At 40.9% G+C, this 24,704-nt stretch overlaps 1 protein-coding gene across 1 annotated transcript in view; it reads right to left on the bottom strand.

Annotated features, from left to right (window-relative positions):
- The window catches only part of PDYN (prodynorphin), a 39,143-nt gene extending 14,857 nt beyond the window's left edge, over positions 1 to 24,286 (bottom strand). Inside the window, exon 1 of the mRNA XM_058174544.1 lies at positions 24,140 to 24,286. The gene's annotated coding sequence lies outside the window, so the exon portion shown is untranslated. The remainder of the gene's footprint in view (positions 1 to 24,139) is intronic.
- Positions 24,287 to 24,704: the final 418 nt, after the last annotated feature.

Here is a 24,704-nt window from a genome sequence, read left to right as displayed (position 1 = left end):
CCATTCCATTATTCTATTCTACTCTACTCCATTCCATTATTCTATTCTGTCCTGTCCTGTCCTGTCCTGTCCTGTCCTGTCCTATCCTATCCTATCCTATCCTATCCTATCCTATCCTATCCTATCCTATCCTATCCTATTCTCTACTCCTCCACTCCACTCCATTCCATTATTCTACTCTACTTTACTCTACTCTACTCCATTTTTCTTTTCTTTTCTTTTCTTTTCTGTTCTGTTCTATTATTTGCAAACTGCTCTGAAAAGATAAATCCCAAATTCAGGAAGCACCAGAATAGGCAGATCCCAGACCAGGAGGGGTCAAAAAAAATCAAAATGGAGACCCCAGGCATGAGATCAAAGTAGCAGATGAAATAAAGGCAGAGTTTCAAGTGCCAGCTTAAGTGTGCCACCGCCCAGCCTGGGCCCACCCTTGCAGTTCAAGGTTTTATCAACTGAACACAGATAAAATCACCGGTAGGAAAGTTTAACTTTGATTACCTATTTATTTATTAGATTTGTATCTGCCTTTTTTTTACTTGGTAAGTAACTGAAGGTGGCAAACATCCCTAATATTCCTTCCTCTTCCTGTTTTCCCCACAGCAACAACAACAACAACAACCCTATGAGGTGGGTTGCACTGAGAAAGTGATTGGCCCAACTCACAATCTCCTGGTTTCTAGGACAGCACCTTCGCCATTACACCAAACTGGCTGTCTTTGTTGTTTTTCTTTTGTTGTTGTTGTTACCCACAAACAGATTGTCACAACAGCATCTCTTTACATAGCCCTAACTATCAACTTGACTAACTGCCTGTGTCCGCTTCATTTTTTTGTGACCAGACCCAAATAGGTAGTAATAAACTTACTTTATTCAAAAGTTATAAACAAACTTTATTCAAACAGCTGGGAATTACTTCATTCCCAGCGTCGCTCAACTCAAAGTAAAACAAATGCCTCCCAACACAAATTCCTCAGTTATCTCACAAACCTTAGTCCAATTAGGCAAACTGCCAAAGGCCCCTTCTGGCAAATGTCCAGAAGCCACAAAAACAAAGACGTACACGAAACAAAAGACACAGCTGAAATGTTTTCCAGAAAAGCTGAAACGCCAGTGCTGGTCTGTTTTAAGCCTTATGGGAGGGGCCAATCATCTCTTGGCCTTACTCCCGAGTCGTCCTCTCTGCTTGAGCTGCTCTTGCCTTCTGGCAGCTCTTCTTATGCGTGCATTAGGAACAGGCTCCTCCTGTTCCTCTGCCTCACTACTATCAGTCTCTGGAGTCCGCACCTCACTTCCCGGATGGCCCTGGCCTCACCTCAGCCTCATCGCTGTCCGACTCCGTTGCCAGCTCCGTAGGCTGCTGACGGACCACAACACATTTTTGCCAAAGAGTCATGAATTTTATTTATTTATTTTTTGGCTCATCTTTTCTAAATTTTGTATGTGTTGCTGGGCTAACACCTTTGCCTAACTTTGTGGCAGCTGACACTGGGCTTCTGTGGCTCAGACAGGTAAGACAGTCTGTTATTAACACAGCTGCCTGCAATTACTGCAGGTTCTAGTCCCACCAGGCCCAAGGTTGACTCAGCCTTCCATCCTTTATAAGGTAGGTAAAATGAGGACCCAGATTGTTGGGGGCAATAAAAGTTGACTTTGTGTATAATATACAAATGGATGAAGACTATTGCTTGACATAGTGTAAGCCGCCCTGAGTCTTCGGAGAAGAGCGGGATATAAATGCAAATTAAAAAAAAAACTGCATTCCTCAAGTGGTTCTCAACTCACCATTGCATTGCATTGCATTCCCTTCAGTACAATCTCAAGATCCAGGTTCATGCTCTATGAGATATTTTCTAAGGTGGGAAAAACTTGGATAGTTGAAGGAAACCGGCAGTGTCTTCCTTTTCTTTACAAAAAAATCTATTATTTCGTTACAGAATCAAAACTGCAACCCTACCACCACCAAAATATATTTTTAAAAAATCTATTATTTCATTATAGGATCAAAAAACAATTGCAACCCTGCCACCAACAAAATATATTTTTAAAAAAATTACATTCGCTAGAGTGATTAAAATAAATAATAAACTGAAGAATGGGGGGAAAAAGAATTAATAAAAAGATGCCTATTATACCAATTTGCATCAGTAGGGAGTTAATTCGATCCTTAAGCCTGTTACTAAATCTAGGCCACGTAAGAACACATCGTTCTGTTTTCTCATTTTTAAAATGAAGAGACTTTTCAAAATACACCAGAGATTCATATGGCAAATCCATTCCTTCATATCAAAAGGATAAGTTTCTTTGTGTAAAATTTTCCTCTTGGTTAAGTTCCAGGCTTGGAAGATCTTCATAAAATGGGAAACTCCGTATTTTAGGAATATAATTTAACAACACTTTACGTCTTTATTTATTTAATTTCCACCTTCCCACCAAAAAAAAAAAATAATCAGATTAAAATATGATTTAAATCAAAACAACTATAGATGAAGAGGAGTCTGAAAATTCCAGATTAATTGGTCTTGTCCAGGGCTTATGAAACCGATGGTCACATAATGAAAATAGCCACTTCTACGTATCGATATTATTCACAATTTACAAGTTGCACAGTGGGATTGACCAAGATAAGGTTGCTAAGTTTCCTGGGGGGGTTAGAATAGAATAGAATAGAATAGAATAGAATAGAATAGAATAGAATAGAATAGAATAGAATAGAATAGAATAGAATAGAATAGAATAGACTACTAACCAGAGCATACAAAACATTTGCCAGACCTATTCTTGAATACAGCTCATCCGTCTGGAACCCATACCACATCTCTGACATTAATACTATCGAATGCGTCCAGAAATATTTTACTAGAAGAGTTCTTCGCTCCTCCAAAAACAACAAAATACCTTATACCACCAGGCTTGAAATCCGGGGATTAGAAAACTTAGAACTCCGCCGACTCCGACATGATCTGTGTTTAACACACAGAATCATCTATTGTAATATCCTTCCTGTAAAAGACTACTTCAGCTTCAATCGCAACAATACAAGAACAAACAATAGATTCAAACTTAATGTCAACCGCTTCAAACTAGATTGCAGAAAATATGACTTTTGTAACAGAGTTGTTAATGCTTGGAACTCCCTACCTGACTCTATAGTCTCTACTCAAAACCCCAAAATCTTCAACTAAAAACTGTCTACTATTGACCTCACCCCATTCCTAAGAGGACTATAAGGGCCGTGCATAAGAGCGCAAAAGTGCCTACCGTTCCTGTCCTATTGTTCCCTTCATTGTATCAAATTAACATAGTTATTCCATACTTTTACTTATATATATATTTTTCTTTTATGATGTGTTGTTGTTTTATGTCGATGTTTGTGTATACTGTTGTGACAAAATGAAATAAAAAATAGAATAGAATAGAATAGAATAGAATAGAATAGAATAGAATAGAATAGAATAGAATAGAATAGAATAGAATAGAAAAATGGAGTGGAGTGGAGTAGAGATTGGGATGGGATGGGATGGGATGGGATAGACTAGACTAGACTAGACTAGACTAGACTGGACTGGACTGGACTGGAATGGAATGGAATAGAATTTTTATTGTCCAAGTGTGATTGGACACACAAGGAATTTGTCTTGGTGCATACGCTCTCAGTGTACATAAAAGAAAAGATACCTTCATCAAGAATCATAAAGGGACACATTATGTGTCCAAGATGGTATAAGGATTCCTGCCTTGGGGTTGGACTAGAAGACCTCAAGAGTTCCTTCCATCCCTAACCTGCTGCTCCTTTTTTATATATAAATTTCCTTTGTACATTTTTCTTTAACATACGTGAGTGCTTAATATACAGTGTATTGTCAGGGGTCAATCCACTTATGCATAATATCAATAATTATAGCAATGTTTACTTATACATAGTGGCGTTCTTCCAACTTCTAATTTCTACCTTTATCGTCTAACCATTGGTAAAACAAATCCCAGGTTAAAAAATATTCTGTATCTTCTTTATCCTTTATCTTTAATGTTAACCTATCCATTTCCGCACATTCTAATGTTTTTTAAATTATCTTTTCATCTGTAGGAATTGCCTCATTTTTCTAATGTTGTGCAAATACAATTCCTGCTGCTGTTAACACATCTAATATCCCAGCCCTAAGCTTCTATGAGAAACAACAAATTTTAAACTGGAGCTCTGTCTAGACCCAATAATAATTATTATTGAATAATAGACCCAAAAAATATTACACATATTAACGGCAGCAAGGATTATCATTGCACAAGAGTGGAATCAAAATAACGCACCACCAGAGGAAATAATGATTGGGGAAAAAATTACAAAGTGCAGAAATGGATAAAATGACAATGGAAATTAAGGAAAGAGACGATTCGGACTATTATAGTGTGTGGAACAAAATGTGTAAATGGTTAGAAAAAAGAAATCAAAATAAGAATTGGGAAATTTAAGTTAATATTGCTGAAATGCAGAACTATGTCACTAATTATTGTTAATCGCATAATTATATGAGTATAACGTAATTATAATATAATGTAATGTAATGTATAAGGGACGCGGTGGCTCAGGGGCTAGGACGTTGAGCTTGTCGGTCGAAAGGTTGGCAGCTCGGCGGTTCGAATCCCTAGTGCTGCCGTGTAATGGGGTGAGCTCCCGTTCCTTGTCCCAGCTTCTGCCAACCTAGCAGTTTCGAAAGCACGTAAAAATGCAAGTAGAAAAAATAGGGACCACCTTTGGTGGGAAGGGAACAGCGTTCCGTACGCCTTTGGCGTTGAGTCATGCTGGCCACATGACCACGGAGACATCTTCGGACAGCGTTGGCTCTTCGGCTTTGAAATGGAGATGGGTACCGCCCCCTAGAGTCGGCAACAACTAGCATATATGTACGAGGGAACCTTTACCTTTACCTTTAATGTAACTATATGTATTTAGTAGCAGAATTGAGCAAAAATAGAGAATATGTATATCGATAAAGAAGGCTGTAAAAATAGCATATATTGTATTGTTATGTATGCCTTGTATTTTACTGTGTTTTTGTCCCTGTTGTTTTTCTTTTCTGTTTTTAAAGATAAAAAGCTCAATAAAAACCATTTAAAAAATAAAAATTAAAAAAAAAGAGAAACAAGGCCTTGGAAACTGATGATACTGACTCCCACCGACCCGTACGCTCACACAGAGAGGGTCTTCTCAGGGTGCCGTCCGCCAAACAATGTCGGCTGGCGGCCCCCAGGGGAAGGGCCTTCTCTGTGGGAGCTCCTACGCTCTGGAACGAACTTCCCCCTGGATTGCGTCAATTGCCTGATCTTCGGACCTTTAGCCGTGAGCTGAAAACGTATTTATTTATTCAAGCGGGACTGATTTAATATTTTTAAATACTCTTAAATCTTTTAACCGGGGTTTTATCATTTTAGGGTCTGTAATTTTAAATTTTAAATCTTTTAATTGGCCATTTTTCTAATATGCTCGGTTTTAAATTGTTGTTTTAATTGTATATTTTCTATGTTTTTTATCTTTTGGCTGTACACCGCCCTGAGTCCCTTGGGAGAAGGACGGTATAAAAATTTAATAAATAAATAAATAAATAGATAGATAGATAACTAAATAAATAAATAAATAAATAAGGAGAAGACCACCAGAGATGGCAGTCAATGCCCTCTCTGATGGCACATGAGCTATCGGCCCCGTTCAGCTCTTGTTGCACATGCATGCACGCCTCGCTCCAGCCAACTGGTCTTTGGGTCTGTGCCGTGCATGCACAGGGGTCGGGGCCTGTGACACGTGTGGATGCAGGGGCCCATGCGCGCATGTGTGTGGGACCCATGCATGGGCCCATACGTGAATGCACGAGGGGACAAGGCGCATGCATTTTGGGGGTTTGGGCATGCACACATGCATTTGTGTGCGCACATGTGCACTTTGGGCACTGGGTCCAGAAAAGGTTAGCCCTTGATGGTGTAGGGTCTCCTGCTTGAGCAGGGGGTTGGACTAGACAGAGGTCTCCAACCTTGGTCCCTTTAAGACTTGTGGACTTCAACTCCCAGAGTCCCTCAGCCAGCAAAGCTGGCTGAGGAACTCTGGGAGTTGAAGTCCACAAGTCTTAAAGGGACCAAGGTTGGAGAACCTTGGACTAGCAAAGCTGGCTGAGGAACTCTGGGAGTTGAAGTCCACAAGTCTTAAAGGGACCAAGGTTGGAGAACCCTGGACTAGCAAAGCTGGCTGAGGAACTCTGGGAGTTGAAGTCCACAAGTCTTAAAGGGACCAAGGTTGGAGAACCCTGGACTAGCAAAGCTGGCTGAGGAACTCTGGGAGTTGAAGTCCACAAGTCTTAAAGGGACCAAGGTTGGAGAACCCTGGATTAGCAAAGCTGGCTGAGGAACTCTGGGAGTTGAAGTCCACAACTCTTAAAGGGACCAAGGTTGGAGAACCCTGGACTAGCAAAGCTGGCTGAGGAACTCTGGGAGTTGAAGTCCACAAGTCTTAAAGGGACCAAGGTTGGAGAACCCTGGACTAGCAAAGCTGGCTGAGGAACTCTGGGAGTTGAAGTCCACAACTCTTAAAGGGACCAAGGTTGGAGAACCCTGGACTAGAAGACCTCCAAGGTCCCTTCCAGCTCTATTCTGATTGAATGATTTACTGCCTTGTATTTTAGCCAAGGAGTTGCTCTCCGTGGTGCTGAAATATAAGTCAAGTACTATACTTTCCTAAAGATGCGGTGGCTCCGTTGAGCTTGTCGGTCGAAAGGTCGGCAGCTCGGCAGTTCGAATCCCTAGTGCTGCCGCGTAACGGAGTGAGCTCCCGTTCCTTGCCCCAGCTTCTGCCAACCTAGCAGTTTCGAAAGCACGTAAAAATGCAAGTAGAAAAAATAGGGACCACCTTTGGTGGGAAGGGAACAGCGTTCCGTGCGCCTTTGGTGTTGAGTCATGCCGGCCACATGACCACGGAGACGTCTTCGGACAGCGCTGGGTTCTTCGGCTTTGAAACGGAGATGAGCACCGCCCCCTAGAGTCGGGAACGACTAGCACGTATGTGCGAGGGGAACCTTTACCTTTACCTATACTTTCCTGCTATGGATTTGACTTCAAAGAACGGAGACTGGAAATACTGAACCTTTACAGAAAAGATACAGATAATCCTCAGATTATGACCCAAAATTTCTGTTACTCAGCAAGACGGTTGTTAAGTGAGTTTTGCCCCATTTTACCACCTTTCTTGCCATCGACGTTAAGTGAATTGCTGCAGTTGTTAAGTAACATAGTTATTAAGTGAATCCGGCTTCCCCATTGATCTTTGCCTGTCAGAAGGTTGCAAGAGGGGATCGCGTGACCCCGGGGCACTGCAACCGTCGTAAGTACATGCCAGTTGGCAAGCATCTGAAATTTGACTCCGTGACCCTGGGGATGCTGCAAAGGGCCGCGGTGTGGCTCAGGCTGTAAGAAGCCTGTTATTAAAACACAGCTGCCTGCAATTACTGCAGGTTTGAGTCCCACCAGACCCAAGGTTGACTCAGCCTTCCATCCTTTATAAGGTAGGTAAAATGAAGACCCAGATTGTTGGGGGCAATAAAAGTTGACTTTGTATATAAATATACAAATAGGATGAAGACTATTGCTAACATAGTGTAAACCGCCCTGAGTCTTTGGAGAAGGGTGGGATATAAATGTAAATTTTAAAAAAATGGTCATAAGGGTGAAAAAAGGTCATAAGTCACTTTTTTCAGTGCTCTTGTAACTTTGAACAGTCACTAAATGAATGGATGTCTGTCAAGGATTAGCAATAGCCTGCATTCGAAGGGAAGGAAGGAAGGAAGGAAGGAAGGAAGGAAGGAAGGAAGGAAGGAAGGAAGGAAGGAAGGAAGGAAGGAAGGAAGAATAGAAGAAGAGAGGGAAGGATGGAGAGGGAGGTTGGAAGGAAGGAAGGAAGGAAGGAAGGAAGGAAGGAAGGAAGGAAGGAAGGAAGAATAGAAGAAGAGAGGGAAGGATGGAAAGGGAGGTTGGAAGGAAGGAAGGAAGGAAGGAAGGAAGGAAGGAAGGAAGGAAGGAAGAAAAGAAGAAGAGAGGGAAGGAGGGAGAGGGAGGTAGGAAGGAAGGAAGGAAGGAAGGAAGGAAGGAAGGAAGGAAGGAAGGAAGGAAGGAAGGAAGGGGAGGGAGGTTGGATGGATGGATGGAAGGAAGGAAGGAAGGAAGGAAGGAAGGAAGGAAGGAGAGAGAGGTTGGATGGAAGGAAGAAGGAAGGAAGGAAGGAAGGAAGGAAGGAAGGAAGGAAGGAAGGAAGGAAGGAAGGAAGGAAGGGAGGGAGGGAGGGAGGGAAGGAATAGCAATAGCACTTAAGACTTATATACCGCTTTACAGTGCTTTACAGACCTCTCTAAGCAGTTTACAGAGTCAGCCTCTTGCCCCCAACAATCCGGGTCCTCATTTTACCCCCCTCGGAAGGACGGAAGGCTGAGTCAACCTGGAGCCTGGTGAGATCAGAACTGCCAAATTGCAGGCAGCCAGCAGCCAGCAGAAGTAGCCTGCAGTACTGCAGTCTAACCACTGAACCATTGTGACTCTGTATTCCGAGGTGGCCTTACTTGTATGCTGTTGAAACAGAAGGTTTTTTTAATGTCTTCCAATATTTGAGGGGCTGCCCCAGAAAGGAGGAAGGGGGTCAAGCTATTTTTCCAAGGCACCCAAAGGCCAGACAAGGAATAATGGATGGAAACTGAACAAGGAGAGATTCAACCTGGAAATAAGGAGGAATTTTTTGACAGTGAGAACCGTCAACCGATGGGACAGAAGTTGGAAGTAGTGGGAGTTTCATCACTGGAAGCTCCTGCTTGGGTTGGACTAGATAACCTACAAGGTCCCTTCCAACTCTGCTATTCTGTTATTCTGGTAGCACAGAGCACAATATAATAAAAATAAATCAATCAATAATCAGCCATAACAAACCACAATGCCGCAGATCTACTAATAGAATAGAAGAAGGCCGTGGCACCTTTCCAGCCTAACACATTTTAAACGCTTTTTCACAGCAAGGCATAAGTGTCCATGATCCGTAATAAACCATCTCTAGTGTTTGAATGTGGGGTTTAAATTGGGAGGAAGGAAGGCAGAGAGATAGGGAGATGGGGATAATACAAATGTGGGTTACAGTATATGAGATAGATGACAAGTACCTCATCCATTAACAATTGCATTGTTTTTAAAAGAGCATTGTGTTGGTTGAGTCCTTTCTAAATAGCTGGGAACCTTTGGCTGCAACGCCACTCCTAGCCTCTCAGTCTATGTAGGTTCATTGTTCCCAAAACAGCCACTTTGTGATCCGTAATCAAATGTCCTGGGAGATCAGCGGGAGTGATTCATACCCAAAGTAGAACGAGAGGGTGGAGAAGAAGGACACGTGACTTGCTTGTCCTAACGCCTTTACCCTGGTTTGCAGAACAAATAGGAGTCTGTTTAAGAAGGCTTGCATTGGAGAAAGGAAGGAAGGAAGGAAGGAAGGAAGGAAGGAAGGAAGGAAGGAAGGAAGGAAGGAAGGAAGGAAGGAAGGAAGGAGGGAGGGAGGGAGGGAGGGAAGGAAAGCAGGCCAGAAGAAGGGAGAGAGGGAGGGAAGAAGAGGGGAAGAAAAGAAGCAAAGAAGAAAGGAACAAAAATAGGGGGGAGGGAAGGAGAGATGGAAGGAAGGCCAGAAGAAGGGAGGGAGGGAGGAAGAAGAGCAAGAGGGAGGAAGAAGGGAAGGAAGGAAGGAAGGCCAGAAGAAGGAAGAGAGGGAAGGAAGAAGAAAGGAAGGAAGCAAAGAAGCAAAGAAGGAAGCAAAGGAAGAAGACAGGGGAGGGAGGGAGGGAGGAAAGCCAGAAGAAGGGAGAGAGGAAGAGAAGAAGAAGGGAAGAAAGAAAGGAAGCAAAGAAGAAAGGAAGGAAAAATATGGGGGGAGGGACGGAGGGAGAAGAGCAGGAGAGAGGAAGAAGGGAAGGAAGGAAGCAAAGAAGGAAGGAAGAAGAAGAGGGAGGAGGAGGAGGAGGAGGAGGAGGAAGGAAGGAAGAAAGGAAGAAGAAAGAGAAAGAAAGAAAGAAAGAAAAGAAAAGAAAAGAAAAGAAAAGACAGGGAGGGAGGGAGGGAAGAAGGGAGGAAGGAAGGAAGAGAAGGAGGGAGGGAGGAAAGGAGATAGTATTTGGAATTCTGGCCACACCTTGAAACCCTCTGATTTAAAGAAATTTTCTCAAAGACACCAAGTAGTGCAAGATTGTCAAAACAGGCCTCTTTTAATATTCCAAGGTTTTGTTTTGTTTTTGTCTCGTATGTCATTTGTTCCGAATGCATTGGAATGTTTCTCGGAGCCGTCCAGGCTCCAAGCCCCTGAATTTCCCATACCAAAGATTGGGAACCGATCCGTTCCTCTCCCATCCACGTCTTCGGTTCGTCAGAATGAGCCGAGTTATTGCTTTCCCTCCGAGTAATTTAAACCTCCTTATTAAAGCCGAGAGCAGCCCGTTCGCTTCCCCGCTGACAAGCTCACTGAGAACCGAGGCGTTGCTAAGAATCTTGCAAGGGGTCACTTCATTGCGGCCAGAAACAATGATATAAATAGACCCACATTGTGCAAATGTTCCCAACGCCAGGAAGACTTTTATATTCTAAATATGCGGTAATAATATGTCACAGATGGAAAGAAACTCGGTTGGCCTTGCGGAGGCTTGACAGATTAACCTATGTTTGCAGGAAATGCCGAGTTTAATGAAAAGAAAGACTGGGGGGGGGGACATGATGAGTAGTGGGATTCAAATCGCAGCGCTACTGGTTTGCTATCAGTAGCGCGCGAGCGCACGGCGCTTCTGTGCATGTGCAGAGTGTTTTTGATGATGTCTGGGTGGGTGGGCAGAACCTGCCACCACCGCCACTGGGGCAAACTGGGAGCAACACACCACTGGACATGATAGCAGTCTTCCGATATTTAAGGGGCTGCCCCAAAGAAGAGGGAGTCAAGCTATTCTCCAAAGCCCCTGAAGGCAGGACAAGAAGCAATGGGTGGAAACTAACCAAGGAGAGAAGCAACCCTGGAACTAAGGAGGAATTTCCTGATGGTGAGAACAATCGGATGGAGGCGAGGGGGGACCGTCTACTGCCGGCCTCTATCTCCCATCGTCCGGTACGCTCCCACAGAGAGGGACTCCTCAGGGTGCCGTCAGCCAAACGGTGTCGACTGGCGGCCCCCCGGGGGGAGGGCCTTCTCTGTGGGGGCTCCGACCCTGTGGAACGAACTTCCCCTCGGACTCCGACAACTACCTGACCTTAGGACCTTTTGCCGCGAACTTAAAACTTATTTATTTCGTATGGCTGGACTAGCTTGATTTTTATCTTTAAATTTTAAGTGAATTTGATGGGTTTTTAAAGTTTTGTAATTTTATGGGGGAGTGTGTTATTTTAACATTTGGGCAAATTTAATCTAGTTTTTTAAGGGATGTTTTTAACTATTGTGTATATCTGTATTTTATCTGCCTGTTCACCGCCCTGAGTCCTTCGGGAGAAGGGCGGTATACAAATTAAAATATTCATTCATTCATTCATTCATTCAGAACATTAGGGGACAGGAGGCTAAAACATATAAAGAACAGTTACAGGAATTGGGTAGGTCTTTGCTGTTGCTGTTGTTGTTGTTAGTTGCAAAGTCGTGTCCGACCCATCGCGACTCCATGGACAATGTTCCTCCAGGCCTTCCTGTCCTCTACCATCCCCTGGAGTCCATTTAAACTCATGCCGACTGCTTCAGTGACTCCATCCAGCCACCTCGTTCTCTGTCGTCCCCTTCTTCTTTTGCCCTCAATCTTTCCCAGCATTAGGCTCTTCTCCAGGTATGTCTAGTTTCATGAAAAGAAGGACTAGGGGTGACATGACAGCAGAAGGGGGAGAGTCTTCTCCGTGGCAGCACCGGCCCTTTGGAATGAGTTACTCCGGGGTTACGCCAACTCCCCGACCTCCGAACCTTCAAGCGGGAATTGAAGAGTTTACTACTGGCTTGATTTTTAAAACTTTTAATTTGATTTTATGGGTTTGAAATTTCTGTCAATTTTATAGGGCGTAATTACATTTTAAATTTGGCCATTTGAATAAGTTTTTTAAGGGTTGTTTTTTAGTATTGTATGTATTGTTTCTTTTGTATTTTATTTTGGCTGTTCACCACCCTGAGTCCTTCGGGAGAAGGGCGGTATACAAATTAAATTATTATTATTATTATTATTATTATTATTATTATTATTATTATTATTATTATTATTATTATTATTATTATTATTATTATTATTACTACTACTACTACTACTACTATTTAATCATGCGGGACTAGCCTAAGTGTGTTTTAATTAATTTATTTATAATTTTAAATTTTAAAGGGTTTTATATCGGTCTATGATCTTTTTAGTTAATTGGGCCTATTAAATATTTCATTTTAAATTCGTTTTAAATTTGTGATTTATATTTTGTATATTCTGTGTTTTAATATGGCTGTGAACCGCCCTGAGTCCTTCGGGAGAAGGGCGGTATAGAAATTAAATTATAGAATAGAATAGAATAGAATAGAATAGAATAGAATTTTATTGGCCAAGTGTGATTGGACACACAAGGAATTTGTCTTGGTGCATAGGCTCTCAGTGTACATAAAAGAAAAGATACCTTCATCAAGGTACAACATTTACAACACAATTGATGTTCAATATATCAATATAAATCATAAGGATTGCCAGCAACAAGTTATAGTCATACAGTCATAAGTGGAAAGAGATTGGTGATGGGAACGATGAGAAGATTAATAGTAGTACAGATTCAGTAAATAGTCTGACAGTGTTGAGGGAATTATTTGTTTAGCAGAGTGATGGCCTTCGGGAAAAAACTGTTTTTGTGTCTAGTTGTCTAGTTATAATAATTATAAAATTATAAATAAAGAATTCCAATATTTGAGGGGCTGCCACAAAGAAGAGGGGGGTCAAATCTATTCTCCAAAGCACCTGAAGGCAGGACAAGCAGCAACAGATGGAAACTAATCAAGGAGAGAAGCAACCTGGAAATTTCTTGAGAGTGAGAACAATTAACCAGTGGAACTGCTTGCCTCAGGAAATTGTGGGTGCTTCATCACTGGAGGTTTTTAAGAAGAGACTGGACAAGACATTTGACTGAAATTATATAGGGTCTCCTGCCTGAACAGGGGGTTGGATTAGAAGATCTTTGAGGTCCCTTCCAGTTCTGTTATTCTGAAAGTGTGTTAGACTAAGCGGGAAATGTAAAACATACAGTACACATACACACAAAGGGTGCGGTTGGAAAAAACAACAATGGCATTGAACATGGCTTGTAGAGGTGCAGAATTGGTGCTTGTTGGGTGATGAATGGGTCTAAGTTTTAAAAAAAGCAGAGACATCACCCTGCCAACAAAAGTGCGTATAGTCAAGGCTATGGTGTTCCCAGTTGCAATGTATGGCTGTGAAGGTTGGACCATAAGAAAGGCTGAACGCCAAAGAATCGAGGCCTTTGAAGTCTGGTGCTGGAGAAGACTCCTGTGAGTCCCTTGGAGTGCAAGGTGAACAAACAAGTCAGTTCTAGAGGAGATCAACCCTGACTGCTCTTTAGAAGGCCAGATCCTGAAGATGAAACTCAAATACTTTGGCCACTTAATGAGAAGGAAGGACTCACTGGAGAAGAGCCTAATGCTGGGAAAGATGGAGGGCAAAAGAAGAAGGGGATGACAGAGAACGAGGTGGCTGGATGGAGTCACTGAAGCAGTCGGGGTGAGTTTAAATGGACTCCAGAGGATGGTAGAGGACAAGAAAGCCTGGAGGAACGTTGTCCATGGGGTCGCAATGGGTCGGACACGACTTCACAACTAACAACAACAAAGTTTATTGTTAAAATGTACTCGTATCGGTGCTACAGGAAATAATCTGTTTCTTTTTATATTTATTTATATTTATTTTATTTGCATTTATATCCCGCCCTTCTCCAAAGACTCAGGGCGGCTTACACTATGTCAAGCAATAGTCTTCATCCTTTTGTGTATCATATACAAAGTCAACTTTATTTGCCCCCAACAATCTGGGTCCTCATTTTGCCTACCTTATAAAGGATGGAAGGCTGAGTCAACCTTGGGCCTGGTGGGACTAGAACCTGCAGTAATTGCAGGCAGCTGCTGTTAATAACAGACTGTTTTACCAGTCTGAGCCACAGAGGCCCATATGTGTTTTATTACTATTTTGCTCAATGGGGTTAATTTGGAAAATCCCAGATTGCGTAAGGCAAGCGTGGTTGGAAAAAAGGAATATTTCAAGGAACAGTAGAACTGTAGACGCTACAACTATTTATTTAGTGACTGTTCAAAGTTACAATGACGCTGAAAAAAGTGACTTATGACCCTTTTTCACACTTACGACAGCATCCCCAGGGCCATGTGATCAAAATTCAGATGCTTGGCCACTGACTTGTACTTACGACAGGTGGACGCATCCTGGAGTCACGTGATTCCCTTTTGCGACCTTCTGACAAGTAAAGTACATGGGGAAACCAGATTCACTTAACAACCATGTTACTAACTTAACAAGTGCATCGAATCACTTAACAGCTGTGGCAAGGAAGGTCGTACAGTAGGACAGAACTCACTTAACAAATGTCTCGCTGAACAACGGAAATTTTGGGCTCCATTGTGGTCGTAAGCCGGGGACTACCTGTATTGTAACTGGTTCTTGGGGGTTCTCTTGGAGGACAGTTGGGAGTGGAGCAGACACCCTCATAACTCTAACCTATTTACTGGGTTCATTAAATGTCTAGCTTGAAAAGTTGCTTTAATTCATATTTAATTACTGGGCACATTTGGAATCACTCTTTCTCGATCTGGACCACTTGAAGATGGGTGGACTTCAACTCCCAGAATTCCCCAGCCAGCTCTGCAGAGCTGGCTGGGGAATTCTGGGTGTTGAAGTCCACCCATCTTCAAGTGGTCAAGATTCAGAAACGCTGATTAAAATGTTGGTTCCCACCTTTAAAGCAGGGGTGAAATGTAAAATTTGTTACTACCAGGTCTGTGGGTGTGGCTTGATAGGGGAGTAATGTGACTGGGTGGGCGTGGCCACTTTTTGGGGTTTTTTTTACTTTTAAAAGCATTTTTTCTACAACCTCTTCAGCTGAAGAGGTTGTAAAACAAATGCTTTTAAAAGCCTGTGATGATCAGGCAACTCAGCTGGGATCGCCAGAGGAAAAAAAGCTTTTAAAGGGTTCTGACGATCCCAGCTGAGTTGCCTGATCGTCAGAACCTTTTAAAAGCATTTTTTTCTACAACCTCTTCAGCCAGAGGTTTTCTACAACCTCTTCACCATGTTCTGGTGATCAGGCAACTCAGCTGGGATCACCAGAGGAACCTTTTAAAAGCTTTTTTTTTTTTTACAACCTCTTCAGCTGAAAGAAAAATGCTTTTAAAGGATTCTGACGATCCCAGCTGAGCTGCGCGATCCTCCGAAGCTTTTTTTTTTTTACTTTTAAAAGCATTTTTTCAACCGAAGAAAAAATGCTTTTAAAAGTAAAAAAAAACCCTCTGATGATTGCGCAGCTCAGCTGGGGGGGGGGGCAGGGATTTTTGCTACCGGTTCTCCAAACCACCCACCGCCATCGCTACCGGATCGGGCGATCTCGTCCGAAATGGGAGCATTTCACCCCTGCCTTAAAAGTGAACTTTTAACGCCTCAAATCTCTTGTTACAATTCTGTCAACTCATTAAAACCTGGAAACCAAGTTATGTTCAGGAAGGGCTATTAGTTTATGCTGATAAATATTATATTTATAGTTTTTAACCTACATCTTTGTGGTCGCTCTCTTTAGAAAAACTATTAATGCGAACTTTTCAGCCAAACTTCCTGACCTCCGGACCTTTTGCCGCGAGCTGAAGACGTATTTATTCTTCCGAGCAGGACTGGCATAAAATGGGTTTTTAAATTGGATTTTAAATGGGGTTTTATACTATGTATTTTATAATTTTAAATTATTGGTCACATCGAATAAGTTTTTTAATTGGTTTTATTGTATTGTACTGTATTGTATTTTATCTGGCTGTTAACCGCCCTGAGTTCTTCGGGAGAAGGGCGGTATAAAAATTAAAAATATTATTATTATTAAACTTTAGAATGTCTGAAAGAATGACGGAATTATGGAGAATTTAGAAAGACGATGAGATTTTCGAAGGCTTTTCATCGCTTCACAGTTTTGCAACGATGCAAAACTGTCGGTAGCTACCTTAATCATCTTTCTGAGATGTCAATCAAATTAATACGAATGGATAATAGCAATGTGGCTAAAAAGGAGATGGTAATAAGATGGGGGATACTGAAATGTTTTAACAAAATGAAATTAATAAAACCTAAGATATGTACCTTTAAAAAAAAAAATCCATAGCAAAGAAATTCTAACAGATCTGAAATCACTCTTATAGGATTCACATATTTTATGTTTTCTTTATTCCCTAGCAGGTAAAAACATTTACCAATAATATAAGGTATTGTATACTTATTAGTCATCCGTTTGAATTATTTTTCTTTTCATTTTTTTTAAATGTCAATGCTATGACCTCCTAGAACCTCATGGCCTCTAGCTGAGAACAGGAAAAAATGAATTTCCAGATCCTACTTTTGATATAAATAATATTGCTGGGGTGGATGATGGCGTAACAGTTAATTCCGTCGGGTCAAACTCAGCTTGGCAATTAGGCCTTCAAAGCCAATTAAGGAACAAAACTCTCTGCTTTTTGTGTTGTTGTGATGGATGGATAAAGAAAGAAATGTTTGCATTTAACGGAAGCGTCCTTGCCCATCTCTCAGGAGGTGACTTCTGGTTGCTATCGTGATTTACACCTGGGTGGTAGACTTTCTACAGATTGACAGAACATGAAATAATAGAATCATAGGGGAAGGGGAAGGACCTTGGAGGACTTGTAGTCCAACCCATTGATCAAGAAGGAAACCCTACACTGTTTCAGACAAAGGGTTGTCCAGTTTCTTCTTTAAAACCTCTAGTGATGGAGAAGGAAGGAAGGAAGGAAGGAAGGAAGGAAGGAAGGAAGGAAGGAAGGAAGGAAGGAAGGAAGGAAGGAAGGAAGGAAATTGAAAGAAATTGGAAGGAAGGAGGAAGGAAGGGAGGGAGGGAGGGAGGGAGCAAGGAAGGAAGGAAGGAAAGAAGGAAGGAAGGAAGGAAGGAAGGAAGGAAGGAAGGAAGGAAGGAAGGGCTACAAGCCAGTCCCGTTTGCACAGCTCATCCCACCCCCTGCTCAATCAACACAACACAAAAGCAGCTGGCCTGGCCACAGGGCCTCGCTGGCTCCACCAGGAAGTTGGAAGGAAGGAAATTAAGAAGGAAGGAAGGAAGGAAATAAATTAGAAAGGAAATTGGAAGGAAGGAAGGAAGGAAGGAAGGAAATAAATTAGGAAGGAAATTCGAAGGAAGGAAGGAAGGAAGGAAGGAAGGAAGGAAGGAAGGAAGGAAGGAAGGAAGGAAATTAAGAAGGAAGGAAGGAAGAGGGAGGAAGAGAGGAAGGAAGGAAGGAAATAAATAAGAAAGGAAGAAGGAAGGAAGGAAGGAAGGAAGGAAGGAAGGAAGGAAGGAAGGAAGGAAGGAAGGAAGGAAGGAAGGAAGGAATAGAATAGAATAGAAATCATAGAGTATAGCAGAATAGAATAGAATAGAATAGAATAGAATTCTTTATTGGCCAAGTGTGATTGGACACACAAGGAATTTGTCTTTGATGCATAGGCTCTCAGTGTACAAAAAAAAGATACCTTCATCAAGGCACAACACTTACAACACTTAATGATAGTCATAGGGTACAAATAAGGAAGGAAGGAAGGAAGGAAGGAAGGAAGGAAGGAAGAAAGGAAGAAAGGAAGAAAGGAAGAAAGGAAAGGACCATGTTTTTTTACACAAGTGGATTGGAAAACTAAAAGGTGATGAGGTAGTTCTGAACAGCAGTTCAGAAATGAATATGTTGTCTTGATGGGACTCAGGAAAAAGTGGAGAGCTTAATAATTTCAAGGAGAGTTTTAGCTCTCCCATAGCAAGTGCGGAAAATCAAGGCCCATCGGCTGCTTCTCTCGTGCCTATTTTGTGAAGGATTTTGCTCCTGGTTTTCACTTATTAGTCATCCATTTGAATTATTTTTCTTTTCATTTTTTTTAAATGTCAATGCTAATGGCCTCCTAGAACCTTAACAACAACAGAGTTGGAAGGGACCTTGGAGGCCTTCTAGTCCAACCCCTTGCCCAGGCAGGAAACCCTACACCATCTCAGTCAGATGGTTATCCAACATTTTCTTAAAAATTTCCAGTGTTGGAGCATTCACAACTTCTGCAGGCAAGTCGTTCCACTGATTCATTGTTCTCACTGTCAGGAAATTTCTCCTTAGTTCTAAGTTGCTTCTCTCCTTGATTAGTTTCCACCCATTGCTTCTTGTTCTACCCTCAGGTGCTTTGGAGAATAGTTTGACTCCCTCTTCTTTGGGGCAACCCCTTAAATACTGGAAGACTGCAATCATGTCTCCCCTGGTCCTTCTTTTCATTAAACTAGGCATACCGAGTTCCTGCAACAGTTCTTCATATGTTTTAGCCTCCAGTCCCCTAATCATCTTTGTTGCTCTTCTCTGCACTCTTTCTAGAGTCTCAATATCTTTTTTACATCGTGGCGACCAAAACTGGATGCAGTATTCCAAGTGTGGCCTTGTGGCCTCTAGCTGAGAACAGGAAAAAATGAAGTTCCAGATCCTACTTGCGATATAAATAATATTGCAGGAGTGGATGATGGCGTAACAATTAATTCCGTTGGGTCAAACTCAGCTTTTTCAATTAGGCCTTCAAAGCCAAGAGGTTTTACGAGTGTCCAGGAAATGGTTTGTAAATATTAGGAAAACATTGGAATTTCAGCTCCCCCCACCCTCATTGTGCCCTGCAATTCATCCACCAGCTGTATTTTTCTAAGACACCCTGCAAACCAGCTGTTGTTTTAATACTATTGTTCTATCACTGGAAGTTTGCCAAAGAGATTGGACTGCCATTTCTCCAGAAGGGTACAGGGTCTCGTTCTCAAACAAAGGGGTTAGACTAGAAGACCTCCAAGGTCCCTTCCAACCCCCATGATTCTATCCAAAGGAAGAAACAGCTGCAATCACACATTGCTCCCAGAAGCATGAAGCTGAAGCCTGAAGATGACGAATGAGACTTCGTCGAAACGTCGCCAAGACACTTCCAATTTTACGCGGGAGAAAACGCGATATATATATATAAGAAAAGAAAAACAATAGGACAGGAACGGTAGGCACGTTTGTGCGCTTATGCACGCCCCTTATGGTCCTCTTAGGAATGAGGTGAGGTCAATAGTAGAAAGTTTTTGGTTAAAGCTTTTAGGATTATGGGAAGAGACCACAGAGTCAGGTAAAGTATTCCAAGCACTGATGATTCTGTTACAGAAGTCATATTTTCTGCAATCTAGATTAAAGCGGTTAACATTAAGTTTAAATCTATTGGTTGCCCTTGTATTATTGCAATTAAAGCTGAAGTAGTCTTTGACAGGAAGGACATTACAATAGATGATTCTGTGAGTTAAACTTAGGTCTTGTCGAAGGCGACGGAGTTCCAAGTTTTCTAAGCCTAGGATTTCAAGTCTGGTGGGATAAGGTATTTTGTTGTTTTCAGAGGAATGGAGAACTCTTCTTGTAAAATATTTCTGGACACGTTCAATTGTATTGATGTCAGAGATGTGGTGAGGGTTCCAAACAGGCGAGCTGTATTCTAGAATTGGTCTAGCAAATGTTTTATATGCTCTGGTTAGTAGTGTGGTGTTTTTGGAAAAGAAGCTACGCAAGATTAGGTTTACAACTCTTAGAGCTTTTTTTGCTATGTAGTTGTGTCTCAATCTTTGTCATTTGGAGCCATGGGGTGGGGGTGGGGGAGTCGCCAGTTAGTCAAAAGCTGCATACAACTTCTGATACCAAAAATTCCGCCTCTTCTTTTCTTTTTCCCCTTTCTATCACACCAAGCCACACTCCAAATAATTCACAAAAGCGAGAGAGCCATTCAGTTTTACAGCACTTCGGATAAAACTGTGTGGTTGCTGGAGCAGGGGGTTGGACTAGAAGACCTTCAAGGTCCCTTCCAACTCTGTCATTTGGTTATTCTGTTGTGGAAGGAAATGCCTTCGGAATCCAGTTCTTTTAAGCGTTGCTCCCAAACGCCGTCCTTGCAAATGCAAGTGTTGTACCTTGATGAAGGTATCTTTTCTTTTATGTACACTGAGAGCATATGCACCAAAGACAAATTCCTTGTGTGTCCAATCACACTTGGCCAATAAAATTCTATTCTATTCTATTCTATTCTATTCTATTCTATTCTATTCTATTCTATTCTATTCTATTCTATTCTATTCTATTCTAAGGGGAATACTGTATTGTTGATGGGGCAACAATATTCCCACAGAACTGAAAAATGACCTTGATCCAAACACAATTCCCATATGCTCCTCTCAAAACCTACTCAGAAGCAAAACCCTCCAACTCAGAATAACAGAGTTGGAAGGGACCTTGGAGGCCTTCTAGTCCAACCCCCTGCTCAGGCAAGATACCCTATACCATTTCAGACAAATGGTTTGTCTAATCTCTACTTTAATACTTCCAGTGTTGGAGCATTTACAACTTCTGGAGGCAAGTTGTTCCACTGATTAATTGTTCTCACTGTCAGGAAATTTCTCCTTAGTTCTAAGTTGCTTCTCTCCTTGATTAGTTTCCACCCATTGCTTCTTGTCCTGCCCTCGGGTGCTTTGGAGGATAGTTTGACTCCCTCTTCTTTGGGACAGCCCCTCAAATATTGGAATATTGCTATCGAGGAATTATTGAGTCTGTCATCTGCACCTCCATAACTGTCTGGTTTGGTTCTGCAACCCAACAAGACAGACAGAGACTTCAGAGGATAATTAGAACTGCAGAAAAAACAATGGCTACCAACCTGCCTTCCATTGAGGACCTGTATACTGCACGAGTCAAAAAGAGGGCTGTGAAAATATTTACAGATCCCTCACATCCTGGACATAAACTGTTTCAACTCCTACCCTCAAAATGACGCTACAGAGCACTGCACACCAGAGCAACTAGACACAAGAACAGTTTTTCCCCGAACGCCATCACTCTGCTAAACAAATAATTCCCTCAACACTGTCAAACCATTGATTAAGTCTGCACTACTATTAATCTTCTCATCGTTCCCATCACCCATCTCCTTCCACTTATGACTGTATGACTGTAACCTTGTTGCTTGTATCCTTACGATTTGTATTGATATTGATTGTTTCCTGATTGCTTATTTGTGCCCTCTGACTATCATTAAGTGTTGTACCTTATGATTCTTGATGAAGGTATCTTTTCTTTTATGTACACTGAGAGTATATGCACCAAGACAAATTCCTTGTGTGTCCAATCACACTTGGCCAATAAAAAATTCTATTCTATTCTATTAAACTAGACATACCCAACAACTCTCTAATAAGGAAGACCATAACTATAAAAGGTAAAGGTTTCCCTCACACAACTGTGCTAGTCGTTCCCGACTCTAGGGGGCAGTGCTCATCTCCGTTTCAAAGCCGAAGATCCAGAGCTGTCCGAAGACGTCTCCGTGGTCATGTGGCCGGCATGACTCAATGCCAAAAGCGCATGGAACTCTGTTCCCTTCCCAGCAAAGGTGGTCCCTATTTTTCTACTTGCATTTTTTACCTGCTTTCGAACTGCTAGGTTGGCAGAAGCCAGGACAAGTCACGGGAGCTCACCCCATTAGGGATTCGAACCGCTGAACTGCCGACCTTTCGATCGACTAGCTCAGTGTCTTAGCCGCTGAGCCACCGTGTCCCTACCATAACTATAAAATCCCATTGATTTCAACAGTCAGAAGTCCACAGCATTCCAGATAATCTGATTTGGAAAGGATCAACCCTCTTCCTTCTACTGTTGAATGCAATAAATACGTGTGATTGTTTATACTACTATATACTGAATATTTCCTTCTGCTCTCAGAAATTGGACAAAGGCGGTAAAAATCAACTCTTGTGTTTATAGAGAGGATTTTTATAGCTTTCTCTGAATTTCACAAAAGTAAATCTTCAATATATAGCTGCACAGCCTCAGTTCAGAAGAAAAACAAAAGAAGTTGACAGGCTCAGGAAAAAAAATGTTTAAAAGAATAAGAACTTTTTCTAAATGTGGGCTCCCTTTACATTAAAGGTTTATATTTCTTTTTTAATATATATATATATATATATATTATGTTTTATCAATGACAATAAAATACAAAACAGAAAAAAAAAACCCATACATCTAACAGTAACAACAACAAAAAATTGTGTACCAAAAAGGAATAAGAAAAAGGAAAAAATGACCCAAACATCAAATAAATCCAAAATTAATCACAGAAAAAAAATCCATCCTTTTTGGATGCTAGTGTAATATTTGGGTTAAACTATTAAACTGTTGACTGTTGGGGGTTTTTTTCTTTCACTTTTTATATATATTAGATGTTGGGTTGATTTGATTATTAGATAGAGACCTCCTCATCTGAAATATTTGTTTTTAAATTATATTTTTCTTCTAAATAAGGATGAGAAAGTTTAAAACTATTTGCAAACCCAGCATATAAGAGGAAGATAATTTATCTTTTTAATGTTTCTTTTCAGCAAGCATCCAGCCAAAAAATTATATTTCTATATGTAAAATATAAAATAAATCTATTTTATTAGATAAAATAAATCTATATTTCTATATTCTAAATGTGTAATACTTACATATTTCTAAAGATTAAAAATGCACCACAGCGAAAATCTCTTTCCCCCTTCCCCTTGCCACGTATGGCAAGAGTCTTAGTTTATCCAGAACTGATGCTTACATTGTACTTCCAATAAATAGATAGTAGACAGATAAATTCATTCACACACACATACGTGATTTTAAATAAAAAGGAACAGCTATTGCAAGAAAAGGGGGGAAAGAATGAATATAGAGATAGAAGCATGAATGAAGAATGTCAGATATACACAGGTTTGTAATATAATGAGGCATGCTATTATTTTCTATTTTCTCAACTTCTCTTTTCAAGCAAGGTCCGTTCAACTTTAAATGAAAAGGAACACCGATTGTCAAAAAAAAGAGGCGGGGGGTGGGGAATGGGAAGAACGAATAGAGACATATGCAAATAAATCATGCAGCATATTATTTATCCTATTTTTCTCTTTTTTTTCCCCAATTTCTCTTTTGAACCTGGCCCCTCGTGAAATCGACAGAGACCAACGGCAACCGAAAGAACAGAACTGGTTGCTAGTGAAGTTTTTAAAAAAGACACATGTGGAGACAATGAAGAAGGGGGGGGGAAATAGATAGATAGATAGATAGATAGATAGATAGATAGATAGATAGATAGATAGATAGATATGGATGGAGATATAGAGATAAACAATACATATCAATAAAGATAAAGATATTAGATAGATAGATAGATAGATAGATAGATAGATAGATAGATAGATAGATGATTGATTGATAGATGATAGATAGAAGATAGATCTATCTCTATCTCTATCTATCTATATATCTCTATCTCTATCTAGTCTGTCTATCTATCTATCTATCTAGTCTGTCTGTCTATCTATATCTATCTATCTATCTATCTATCTATCTATCATCTGTCTATCTATCAATCATCTATCTAATCTATATCTATCTATATCTATCTATCTATCTATCTATCTATCTATCTATCTATATCTATCTATCTATCTATCTATCATCTGTCTGTCTATCAATCATCTATCTAATCTATCTATATCTATCTATCTATCTATCTATCTATCATCTATCTATCTATCTATCTATCTATCATCTATCTATCTATCTATCTAGATCTAAACTATCTAGATCTAATCTATATCTAATCTATATCTATATATCTATCTCTATCTATCTATACATATACATATATATATATATATACATACACATACATACTTAAATACATACATATATGTAGGAAGAAAGAAGAGCAGGCTAAGAATTTAGCAAATAGATAATTGCCACTGAAAACTAAAATTAAGAAGTTACCAGGACGAAGAACTTGAAGAAGCAGATTGAATTTTGAGTTTGGGTTCCTGTTGGTGGTCTCTGTAAAAGTTGCAGGCTGATCTTGTAGATATATATATTTTTGGGGGGGGGTTGCCTTCTTTTCACCCCCTAGGAGAGGGGCTGCTAAGGTTGTCCCCTTCTGGCTTGGCAACTCGAATTTTCCCACCTTTTGGAAGAGGTTTTGTGTTCCCTTTCTTTTTATTGAGGCTCGGTTTCCTCTTGTCATTGAGCCAGAGCTCAGCCTACGCTGAGCCAATCGGGAAACAGGAAAGCTTTAAATCAGAAAAAAACATCACTCCGGCTTGGAAATGCCGTGCTGGAGAACGGGAGAGAAACTGACCTCAGCATTGGGCAGGGCTTGGGGAAGAAGGAGGTTATTTTGAACCCGTGTCAGAAGAATAATTTGGGGTCCCAACTCGAACCAGGGTTTTTGTTGTTGTTGTTTTTGCCCTTATGCATATTTTATTTTTTTATTTTGTCACAAACATAAGCATAAGCTTATAAGCATAAGCATGAAAGTAACTATATAATATATAAGCATATA

This window comes from Ahaetulla prasina, chromosome 3 (assembly GCF_028640845.1).
Source record: "Ahaetulla prasina isolate Xishuangbanna chromosome 3, ASM2864084v1, whole genome shotgun sequence".
Lineage (NCBI taxonomy): Eukaryota > Metazoa > Chordata > Lepidosauria > Squamata > Colubridae > Ahaetulla > Ahaetulla prasina.
This window is presented reverse-complemented; position numbering and strand designations above follow the sequence as displayed.